Source organism: Macrobrachium rosenbergii, chromosome 1, assembly GCF_040412425.1.
Source record: "Macrobrachium rosenbergii isolate ZJJX-2024 chromosome 1, ASM4041242v1, whole genome shotgun sequence".
NCBI lineage: Eukaryota > Metazoa > Arthropoda > Malacostraca > Decapoda > Palaemonidae > Macrobrachium > Macrobrachium rosenbergii.
The window spans coordinates 49,168,876-49,181,586 of NC_089741.1; the positions used below are offsets into that span (position 1 = coordinate 49,168,876).

Below are 12,711 nucleotides of genomic sequence, written 5' to 3' on the forward strand. Positions count from 1 at the left end.
CCCAAGGCTTGAAGAGAGGATATATTGGAAGATAAAGGAAATCTAATATAAGAAGCTCATTAGGGAGAAGATCATGGCGAAGATTGATTGGCTGGAATATTTCATCACTTAAGAAACCGAGCGTTTCAAGCTAGTCTAGAAAATTAAGATCAAGCTTCTGAAGATCCGCTATTATTTACGAAGCTAATCGGGAAAGTTGACGAAGCATTTACGAAGGATGAAAACATTTGAAGAAGAGATATTTGTCCGGGGAGAGGGTTGATTCAAGAAAGAAAAGGGTAAGAAGGGAAGTACAGTAATTGATAGGTCAAGATACTGGCAAAGAAGAGAAAGAAAAAGAGGGAGAAAGAAAAGTTGGCAAAAGTGCGAATGGTCCACCTGTCACCTTGGCCAAGCACCAACCCATCATCTCAGAGCGCTTCTTCCTGTCAGGGAATGTCATAAAAACTTTTTCCCAGGTAATCCTTCATCTCATTTGACTCCAGCATTTTGTTCGTTACATACAGTCATTTTCAGTTCATAAATACTGGCAATAGATATGAAGTATATATACATTTTACACAGTTTGTGTGGTATATTCACCAAACCTCCAAAAATGCAGTATATTATATAAACACATTTATGTGTATTATTATACACAAAAAGACACTGATATGTGGTCTTAAATAACTAATACTTTGTTTAATCTATCAGCAACCTATGCCCATGAATTGTCAATGTATGTGGGTGTATTAGATATACACACTTGTAATATTTTTATTTGCATTGTGTTTTGTGTATAATTTAGTGATGTACATGTGTTTATATATATATGTGCAATGGTGTCATGGCTTACATAATTTTTTGGGGAAGCACAGGTTGCGGCAAAAAAAAAAAAAATTGCATATTAAGATTTCACATTTTCAGGTCACCAAGTAACATACTGGATCTTCAAGATCATCATTGCCAGAAAATGAATTTCATGAGGATTCTATCATTCATAGGTTTTTCATACTTCTAAAACAAGAAATATCATTAGCTGTAATGAAAGTATTTTAATGAAATACAGGAAAAACTTTATAAATTTGATAAATGGGATAGGCAAGCCATGTTTTGACTGTCCATTTTTTCTAGGTAGGGACATGATTAACCATAGCTACTGTTTTCAGTGTTCTCTTTCCAGCTTGCCATTTATGAACACGAAATGCTTTTCTGTCGGAGGTAGTTTGACCATCTCCAATTTTTTCCTTTCATCTTTTTGTCAGTAACATGTATTTTTAAAAATTTGTTTTAATGGTGACTTGCAATCAATGTGGACATTCATGTGTATAAAAAAAGAAAGAGAGAGAGATGCACAAAGTGCTGCCAGGTTCAGACTGTTCCACTTTTGAAAGAGTGCAGTAGGTGTGTACTGACTATTGACGGATTTGTCATGAAACAGATAGGGTGGGGGAAAATAATTATTCGTATGAGTAATAGATCTAAAGCGCAAAAGTATTAGATGTTACTGTGGATGGGAGACAGAGGCAGTCCTTTATAATAATTTAAGAAAAATATGGGGCTTTGGGTATTGAGGAAAGCATTTATTTCTTTAACCTGAGGTAAACAAACTGGCTAGGAATGTTCCACGTGGAGTTGAAGAAATTTTGCTCAAAGGAAATGGTATACATTCTTGGGTTACTTTATTTACGTTTTGATTACCAATTCATCTCTAAAATTATTCGTGTCAGCAAGCTCCTCCCCTTTCATTTCCTGTTGAGATATGGCAATGTAATTATGCAATGTGTAGTAAAAGAAAAAACTGGGCAAATCTGAACTGGGTGCTATATTGGGAGTGAAGAGTGCACAGCATTTATTACTTAACTGTTGTTCAGGCAAGTCAAATTGTTTACGGATGGTTTGATGTTAATGGTGGTTGTGATTTAATCGTGGCTGGAAATTTGATTAAAATTGGCATAACTAATAAATAGTTTTGGATCCCCACCCCTGTAGGTACAGAGGAGTTGGGGAAATTAACATTGTTGTAAAAGTTCCTAATGCTTTGTTATGAAGTAGTTTACCATTTTCATCTTTATGGACATTAAAGGGACTCTGTACGTATTGTAAGTAAATGGCTTCTGTAATAGCTTCAGATCATCCAAAGGCTGTGGCATTCTTTTCATATTACGCTATATGTGTAGCCTAATCTGTAAATTTTGACGACGGGGAAAAAATATTCCCACCGACTTTCTAATTGATACAGCACATAATGTGATTCAGTTGTAAAGCTGTAATATTTTAGCCTCACTTATTTAAAACTAGAGGTTTGGCTCTGGTCTCATTAACAACTTGCAGTGGCAAATGAAAAATCAAAAAGTTTCTCTTGAACCTACATCATTTTCAGTTTAATGAGCATAATAGTCAAGTTTGTATTTTAGCAAACCCTTTGATCATAAACTTTTCTCAGGTGACAGGTTTTGTTAACTAAGCAGAGAAAAAGCTGCAGATATTCTGCTTAGTGAGAGACTGGAATTTCTGTTGATAAAGATTTAGCACTTAAATTTGGACATATCAATATTTGTGCCACAACAGGTTTTCGACATGAAAAGCAGTAGCTGAAGACCAGGTACAGTGGTAAATCAGCTGGAAGACAAGTTTTTTACAAATTGAATTGACCATTTTCATTTTAAATGTAGGTATTAAAAAGACTTTTTTTTATGGCAGTACAGGTCATTGTTGGGGGCAAGGATAATACTCTTCCGTAAATCATATAAAAAAAATTCTTTAGAATCTTGGACACTTTTAATCAGAAAAATATTTTTACTCTTTTGATTAGCTACATGAAATGTTGTTTTGCCTAACCAGTCTCTTTAGGCCAGCTATACTAAGCATCAAGACTGTCAACTTAGAGGTTTCAAACTCCACATGGCAAGGCATTAAAAGCAGATTATGGATGATGGAAAGTATTTGCCAGTGCCAGTTCCAGGAAGATTGGACAAAAGTGTGCTGGGGACATTTAATTGTTGAGGGTATGGAAGGCTTACATTCCTGATGAAGGTACTACACTACTGTAAATATGAACGAAAGCAATAAAAACACCACAAGCAACTGTACCTAAGTCCTTCCCTCTACCAGGTCATTCAATGACCATTATCTGCTCCCTCTCCAGCCCATGTGCACTAGAACATTGACAGATGTTGGAGTTGTCAGAAAGTCCTTCCCTCTACCAGATCATTCAACCTCATTATTTGCTTATGTATACTGTATGTGGAAACATTTATGGCTTTGGACATTTAAATTTTTCTTTTGGAACCAGTAGACCTTCCAAACCAAGTGAACCTTCTGTCTGCCATTGAGAATCCTGTTTAGCTTTGGAATGCACTTGTATATGGCAGTTTCAATACTCCGAACCCCTCTCCTGCTGTGAGGGAAATTATCTTAACATATATTTTTGTTCAAGCACTTCATGTGCTGAACCTCATTGTATTGAACCAGTATAATTTAATTTGGAAAGCCACTTAATAGCTTGAATATTCTGATTCTGTGGTCCGGACAAAATTGACCAGAATTCAGTTGAAACGTGTGAATTGTAATTATTTTTCATTTCAGATAAGGTCCTCATCTGCATCCTCTGGATGACATTCTTGCATATAAGGATTGTGATTATTTTTGTAGAACTTTAAAGGCAGAACAGGTGTTTGTGTCATACAGGTATTTTTGTGAGGGACAGGGATCAGTAGTTTCAAGCTTTAATACCTCAATAATTTCTTTGCATTCAGATTCATACCATTGAAGAAAGTTAGAACCGTGAAAGAAATTTACATCCACCATATTAGATTCTTATAAGGTAAACATGTAATTTAGTACTACAGTATAGGTAAGAGTCAAGAAAGGCCTTTTTTGCGCCCATCAGCAGCATTTATCTTTGGAATGTGTTTAGTAATTCAGATTTCATTCATTGAGCAGAAAAAACCTATATAGCCTATGCTGAATGACCTTGCGTTGCACAACTGGTAATTTACGTTATATAGTACGTAATGTATATTTTTTTAACTGGTACAACCAGCCCATAGACAAGGTTGCAAATATTTTTGGGAGCTAAATTGTAACTTTATTAACTTGAAAATATACATACTGAATATTCATAAAGTACTGTGTGAAATATGCAGATACAGATAGTAAAAAATTTTAGCAAGAAAAATTAGAATGTTGAGTAAATGTGACAAGGATGCTGTTGAATGGAAGTGGGCTTTACTTACAAATGTTTAGCACAGTATGTTAGTATCTGCACAGTCATACCTCTGGAGGATATTCTTGTTATTTAGTTAGTTCAGCAGGGAATTTGTGTTGACTGCACACATTTTGTGGCAGCAGATATTGGTGGTTCAGATATAGTATCATAGTGTAATGCAGTTTTTAAAATTTTATTTTCTTGTATGCCTTCTATATACTATAAACTTCTTGAATATGGTTGTCAATACTTTACTCTTAATGGACTTTTGAATTATAAAGAGAAACTCCTTGATGATCTTCAGTCCACGTTAGTTTAAGAACAAATGTGGTTTGTGCAGCCCCATGTTCAAGGTAAACCAACACAGCAAAATTGGATGAGTGAAGCATAGCATTTAGAAGAAACTTCAAGAAAGCCTGCTGATTTCTTCTATAAGAAAGCTTATAGAGGTAAGTAGTTTGATGGCAAATTTGAAGTTTTGCTATTTGGGCAGTTTGTACTTTGAAATTATACAGTACTTGTTTGGAACAAAAAGCCTTATGTATATGCAACTTTCTGTTTTAGTCATACTCATTGCTCTGTCTTTGAAAATCATCCTCTATTGAATGACACTTTTATGGAAGAATGAGTCTGCTGATGACAAATAAAACTAATCAAGCCCAATATTATATTGCTCCATTTTTCATTCAAAAAAAAAAAAACCAATTTGAAGAAATTGTACCTTACTTTGAATTAGTTGCACACTTGACCGTAGGGTATTTGAGGAATGTTTTTTGCATCCCTTGCTACATCTTAAATCCTGATACAATTATGCACCACACTGCAGTCCTGAATCACCAGTATTTTGTAGCCACCACCCACCTCATAGTCTTTTGATGTCTGTAAGAACCAAGTTCAAGGGGGTATAAAAGCAAATATGTGGAGCATGTTTTAGGATTTAAAGGATTTTACCCAGTTTAATGATTGTAATAGCTGATAAGTGCACAGTCACAGCAGTACACAGGGTAAAAAAAAAACAATAAGCAGACCGGATATTCACAAACATTACATGTCATCATCGCGTGGCTTGCCATGTCTATAAACTTGCAATTAGCATCCACTGTTGTCTGGTACATTTATGTCATTTAGGTCGTATGTTTGGTAAATGCTATAGTGTGTGTGACAGCAAACACTTATGTGGTTACAGATTCAGTAAGTGTTTGTACAAGATTTAATGCAGAAAGCCTGACCTGATAACGTAATACGTATGTATAGTATTTTGTAATAGTATGCTTGTATCACAGTTAATCTGTTAGTGTTTGGGGATTGTATAATAACCTCATTATTTTCTTTATGTAGTAATTTAACCAAACTAATTGTTTCTTTTCTAAAAATTATCTATATCATTATTCAATTGTTTATATAGTCCTCAGATTTTTTCCCCAAATTGGACTTTGCCATTAGTCACAACCCTTTCTTCTCTCATAGAAGAGGTACTTTGAATGGAATTTATACTAACTAGCAACCAGGTGTTGCAGTTAGTAAGGAATATATGTGAATGAATGCAGTTCTTAGTAGCTGATTATAGTTGCAGCACATGTAACTGGTCAAATTTCAACCAGCAGCATAATTCAGATATTGGATGTGTATTGTTTGCATCTTTGCTCTCCATTTAGCAGAAAAGGGTGGAAAAGGGGTGGTCCAAGGTGTCGAATTAGTGTCGAATATAATTCTCTCTCTCTCTCTCTCTCTCTCTCTCTCTCTCTCTCTCTCTCTCTCTCTCTCTCTCTCTCTCTCTCTCTCTCTCTCACTTTGCTATATAGCCCAAATTTCATGTATTCGTTCATTCTTTTCTCTTCCTTGCTCCGTGTGTTATACAGTAAATTTGTACTGTCATATGGATTAAATGAGAGTATGAGGCCAGTCCTTAGGGTGCAAAACAAAGATTTTAGTTTAGCTGACATTAGTAAGCTTGGACTTTATGGATTGCTGCTGTATATCTTGAATAAAACAAAAATTTTATGCCTTTATGTTTAGCTTTATACAAGTTAAAGCATCATCAGATTTAGCATTTACAAGGAAGATATTCCTGTTATAGGAAATTGCTTTTCTTGATGATGTTCTCCCTTTTGCACTTCGTCTTAATTCCTGAATATGGCTAGTTAATACAGTACATTTGACCTTTTCATGATTTTTGAATCCTCCTACTGGTGTACGTTTGGCTACGTGAAGTCTACCACTTTTCTAACTTCCTCATCCCTTTTTATCAAGTATGTAGAAGATCGAAATTATAATTAGTGTAAATTACAGCTAAATATATGATACTGGTATCACCATCAGAATTGTCACTATAATTAATTCTATACTTTCTTAACATTCCAGCTTATCCTTCTAATGTACTTGCATGTGATGACTAGGACAGGAGATGTGACCTGTAATCTCTTAAAGTCCTGCAATAGAAGTTTTCATCAGACTGATTATGGGTGTAAGGTATGTGACATATGCCATTTTATATCTAATATACAGTTTTCTGGTTATGGGTGTAAGGTATGTGACATATGCTATTTTATATCTAATATGCACTAAAAACTGCAGTGAGCTGTATAAAGGAGTATGGGGATAGCTTAGAAATCTTGATAAACGTAATAGTAGGAGACCTCTACAGGCTGGAGGAAGAGGGTATTTGATGATAAACAAGCTGTATTGCAGTGTTCACACTGAGTGGAGACCAGTTTTGGGTATGGTATGTAGGCTATAGTTTTGGAGATGGTAAATCCCCCACTAACCTGAGATTATGTGGGCATTTCAAAATGTATGTGTAATAACACACACACTTCTGGTTTACCACTTCTAAGCTTTAAAATGTTCTGTTGTATGCTGTAAATTTCTTTTGCATAACAGAATGCTGGTTTTAGTCTCATTTTGAGGGCCAAAGATTGTGCTTTCGATACCTTTAAAAGTGGTAATAATGCATTGAAATTAGATGAGAAAGGGAATCTTTACTAATATCAGCTTTAATAAATTTCTTTTTGCTCCATGAAAAACGTTTTTTTTTTTTTTTTTTTTTTTTTTTTTTTTCTCCTTAGGATGCTTAGGGTAAAACTTTTTTTTTTTTTTTTTTCCTTAGGATGCTTAGGGTAAAACTATATGATTTATATTATATATATATATATATATATATATATATATATATATATATATATATATGGACTCTTTAGTAGTGGACATTTTAAATAGTCCAATTTTATGGGAGGTAATTAAACCATCACCCAACATTCCAGATGTCATTCCATTGTTGAGAAATGTCATAATTATGCATAACTTTTTAATTTTTTAAGGTAAATTCATGTAATGTCATTGGAATGTTAAGAAAGGAAATTTTACATGACATCATTGCAGTCCCAATGACACTCAAGAGGCCTTCATTGAAAGTGACTAAGGATAGTGAGAAAACTGAAGAAAAAGATAAGAACCCTCAGTGTTATATCTGAAAAATTAACTGAGGGATTTATAGTTGAGGAGGATGTAGTAACAATTCATTATAAAAATTCATGAAATGATTTACATCCTTAAAACCACAAGTTTTTTAGGAGTTGAAGTTTAATGTACAGTGTAACCTTTCCTTGACAAACTGAATGATATTTTGTTGAGAAGTGAATGATGGGAATTCATTATGAAAGGACGGGAAAAAGGGTATTATAGGTACAAACATTTTGATATTGGTAGTGATTTTGTCTTGAGTGAAAAACCTGGAAAATGCCAACTACACATACAGAAAGAAATTTTTTTTGCAAGTTGCTTTGAAATGGGCAATTAAGTATTAATTACTTATCTTATATATTAAGTCCTGTCTTTTCAGGTGGATCCATACCAAGGTTTGGTATGGATCTTACTGTACTGTATTGCTTAATGCAAGCTTGAGTTGAGCTTTGGAATGAAAAAAAAAAAGTACATGGCCATAATTTTAGCCAACAATAAAGGAAACAGTTATTAAAATTGGTATATGAAAAGTTGTTCAATTTGCCCATGTATTTTGAGTATTTTTACAAGTCCCCTTTTTATTTTTCCAGAGTAAAAAGGAAGCAGTGGAGGCATACTTGGTGACCAAAGAAGTTGATATCAGCAGTGGGTCTGAAAAATGAAAGATCTAAACAGGATGAAGCAGCCACTTCCTGGAATGCTATAGGTGTAAATTGTACACCCTGTATGGAAATAAGTAATTGAAATATAAGGAACTACTGCACTATTTTTTGTAATGGGCATATTTTATATCGACAAGGAGGAAATCTTTTAGCAATGAACAACAACAAATGTGAATGGAATGTCATCTTATTCTCAGGCAGCACTGCAAATTTATAGGGAATCTACCAACAAGAGAAATCAGCAAGCTTTCAGGAAATTAGCCATGTAAGTTCCAAAAGTATTTAAGTTGTAAATATATGATTTGTCATTAGAGTCCAGTATTACCTGATCAGTTTTACTTCTTATAAAAAGATAATTGTATTTACCTGGGAAAAATTTATACTTTTCATTATACATGTAGTGTTGTGAATTTTTAAAATAAACTCTCCAATCTTGTTTGTTGTCATTTATACACAATTGTGGTGTGCATTATATAAGATTTTTGTACCATTTTAAGTATAACTCATACAGTACTGTCATTAACAGAAAATGCCTATATAAGAAAGTCAAGAGCTACTGAAACCATGCAGAGAAAATCAAAATGATTAGTGCTAAGTAAAGTTTTGCTAATTTATAAAAAAATGGATGATGCTCAGCAAGTATTCTGCTAAATAGAATGAAATTCAGGCAATATTCTGTCCATCAAATCCTCAGTAACAATTGCAAGGTGTTGGTAAGTAGAAACATTGTTTTATTCTGTAGGGATGCAGTTGCAGTTACCTGTTCAGTAGGTCTCAGATGATTTAATCAGTTGTGCCATTCAGAATTAACTACTGTGGTGCAAAGTTACACAGATGCACAATGTTGACATATCCATAATTATTAGCGAAAGGAGGTAGCAGAAGAAATCTCTGTTTCTGTATGTAACCAAAGTCATTGTGTGTATTACAGGTTATCTTAGTTATTAGTTTTCAGGAGAAAATTCCTATTTAATGTGGAACTACTGAATGCTGTTGATTTATGCATTTAAAGAGTAACCCAATCCCAGGATACAGTATTGTGTAGGTTGGCCTTTAAGGCGAACATTGTCCTAATAATGAGATACATGTAGTTGGTGATTGATGTAAAAATTTATCTGAAATTAGTGCATGGTACGAAGTATGTTGGTTAGTGTTAAAACCTAACAAAAAGTACGATTGTTGGCAGGTCTAGGACATTTATTCCCCCACCCAGATATTTTCATTGACTACTTTGATTACTTGTAACTCATTTCAAGTTTCAGAGGTCATTATTGCAAATTTTCTTTTGATAATTAGTTATGCCTATATCTTCAATTGTACAAAAAATATCTGATATCACTTTCTCATGATCTAAAATGGAAAAAGAAAGTCTGCAGTAATATGTATGTAACGAGTGTATTGCTATATACAGGAAGCTTTTGCCAACCTGAGGAAGTTGGCAAAAGCTTCTTGTATATAGCAGTATACTCATGCATACATACTACTGCAGACTATTTTTCCATTAAAAATTTCTATACTGAGGTCTGAAAAATTTCGGAGATAACTCTTTCCGGACAAAATGTTTTGAACATTGTTCTCATTTGGTCTTCAGCAGATTTGTATCTGAAATTGTTGGAAAAATGTCAAATACATCGTACCTTATTGTGATATTAACTTTTGGCACTTATGTTCAATTAGCTTAGTGTTCAGTTATCATAATTCTGATCATCATGGCCTTCAGATCTTCCCAGTCTTCCCAGAATATACCATCCACCGTGTAGTATTTGATATACTGTTAATTCCAGTAGTGATACTACTGTATTTCTTTTGAGGTTCAGTACCATAGTTTCAAGATCTATTCGTGTAACCAAATTGTTTAATGATCCTCCAAATGCTTTAATTGAATCTGTGGAACTTGGAGGTTCAAACTTTGAAGTTGCTTGTGTGGTGATCAGTTTGACTTTATTCTTATTTCAATTTTTGTTATTGGCCTTATTACTGTATTACCTGGGTCAAAGATGCTTGTTTGATTTTTCATGAAGTAAACCTTGGAAAATATGCCACGTCCTGCGGACCAAAGATTACAATTTTGTTAGGCTGTTCCTAACCCCTATAGAAGGTTATCTTTGCAAGAAGATAATCAGAACTCTTGTTTACGACCTTGAAAAGTTATTTGTTCCTACACAAATACAAACCCTTGGTCCTTTACATATGGGGGATACTTTCGGCGTAGCTGAAAGTATCCCCCATATGTACAGGACCTCGGGTTTGTATGTTAGGAAAAATGCATTTTACTCTTAAAAGTGCGATACTTAGTTAAAAAAGCAACTCAACAAAGGTATTTTAAAAATTAATCTTCACGTATTCACAAATATTAATTCCCTTTCCAGTAAACTAGTAGTAACTGCAAACTGATGGAGGAAATAAAACGATTAGTGTGGCCCTTGGAAAGCAATAAATTTTTCTCACTATCAAGTTGGTTTCCACAAAAATAGCCCATACACTTCACCAATCTAATCCAGCAGGGTTTTACCAACCATTGGGTCTCTGATATTGAAGGGACATGGTTCTACTTGGCATTTTTGGCATTAAGCAACTCTGCAAAACTAATATCATAGGGGAAGAAATAAAGTTCATAAATTCATCTTATTCTTATCTGGGACATTAAAATGGACGTAGTATATCAACAGGAAGGAAGAATCCCATGTGGCAATGTATGTCATCTCACTTGTTTTATTTTAGCTATTAACAATATCTCACTTGTTTTATTTTAGCTATTAACAATATCATGGATGCCTTATCTAGACCATTTAAAGCCTTTCAGTTCACTGATGACTTGCCAGGGCACTGAAATGTACTGTATCTGTGACCATCCATTGTCAAAATGTTCAGTTATCAAGGAAATAGGTTGATGAAAATGGATTTCGGTGAAAATTTTTACGTAATACATTTGCAAAAGGTTAGTGGTCGAGTAATAGACTGATTAAAAATGTTTTTAAAATCCTTTAAATATTGTAATTATGGTGCCCAATTTTAACTGAGGAGCTGATGGTCTTGACTCAGTTGTTATTCTTTGTGCAGGTCCATATTGGTCTATGGCTGCTAATAGTTCAAAACTGATTTAATTGTCCACAATTGGTCTTTGGGTAAGCCCAGAATTTTTCTGAACAACTGTCTTATGTTGGCTGTTATGAAGTATTTAAGAGATTAGAAGAGAGGAACTCGGTTGCATTATACTGCCAGTCTAAAAAGCTCCCATCCAAATCCAACATTAATGATTATTGGGCAATGTAACTCAGAAAGGTTAACAGCATGATGCTCAAAACCCTTTCAAATGACAGATTGGTGTAGTAAGACCACAATCTATTTCACTGTGGACTGTACCAGAACTTGCGTTGCTGAAGATGGAGTTGGCTGAACACGTGTTAGAAGGTGAAGTCTATGAGGCAAAACTACCATTGTATAGTGTGCCATTCAAAACACTAAGAATTTTATACAGTAATATGTTTAGACTAAGAGCACAGTAGACTCCATAAGTAATTGTAACTTTGTCACCCAACTTTATGTAAGGTTTAGGAGAGGCTTTTCTACATATTTTGTTGGATGTAATCCATATGATTTTATTGGGTCCCAGCCCATGTGGGAATTTGGAAAACGGGTTGACAAACGTAAGAAATGCTATTTACTCAGTTCCATATTACACATGGTACAGAATACCCAATTTGGACGTGAAGCGACTCGTAAGGTCCCATTTTATAAGGAAATTTAAAAGCCTGAGAAGCAGCTGAAGGTATTGGTTGTCTTCTTTCCAGATTGATGGGAATGAAATAGTTGTAAGCTGGATGATGAGTGCATATACCTCCCCAACTCAGTACATTTTAGCTATCATCAGCTGAGCATACTTTGGTGCACTGCTGTAACTACATTATGATGGAAAGTCCTTACCTGAAGTTATGGGAGATGATGACATTATTGCACTCATCAGTTTTTAAAAATACATTTAAAGAAATAAGATTACTGTCATGATATTCTCTGGTCATATTGTTTAAACTTGTGTTTTCATTTTCCTACCTGTTAATGGATAATTTTTTTTTTAAACCATTAGTAATAAATGTAATGAAAGGAAAATGAGTAACTATTTAACTATTAGAAAACTGAGTGAAATGGAGTTTTCTGAGTGTTTATCTGTCATGTCATTTTGCCATTTTGTCATACCAAGTACTGAATGAACATCAAGTCTCAGTGCTTGTAATGTATCATCCATTCATCTTGTGGGAGTAGTGTTTTATGATGATGATTCCATTTTTGGATTTAGACAGCAGTTCCCAAGACTCAAAAAAGGTGGCAACATATTACTGAACTTTGACTATGGGAGTGAGTTGTATACCATTTTCCATGGAAACTCACTTCATAAGCTGTGGT

General features: G+C 34.3%; 2 protein-coding genes across 20 annotated transcripts in view; both read left to right on the forward strand.

Annotated features, from left to right (window-relative positions):
* LOC136835422 (transformer-2 protein homolog alpha-like) overlaps positions 1-8,746 on the forward strand; it is a 42,548-nt gene extending 33,802 nt beyond the window's left edge. For 7 of the 19 annotated variants that reach the window (XR_010852210.1, XR_010852168.1, XR_010852153.1 and 4 more), the window contains exons 8-10: positions 7-4,638; positions 6,551-6,658; positions 8,239-8,746. The gene's annotated coding sequence lies outside the window, so the exon portion shown is untranslated. Of the gene's footprint in view, positions 1-6; positions 4,639-6,550; positions 6,659-8,238 lie in introns of those variants that run through there. The other 12 variants (XR_010852309.1, XR_010852236.1, XR_010852338.1 and 9 more) reach the window with 4 other exon arrangements.
* A 90-nt stretch (positions 8,747-8,836) lies between these two features.
* Positions 8,837-12,711, forward strand: part of LOC136836329 (5-hydroxymethyl-dUMP N-hydrolase-like) — a 53,610-nt gene continuing 49,735 nt past the window's right edge. Inside the window, exon 1 of the mRNA XM_067100778.1 lies at positions 8,837-9,023. The gene's annotated coding sequence lies outside the window, so the exon portion shown is untranslated. The remainder of the gene's footprint in view (positions 9,024-12,711) is intronic.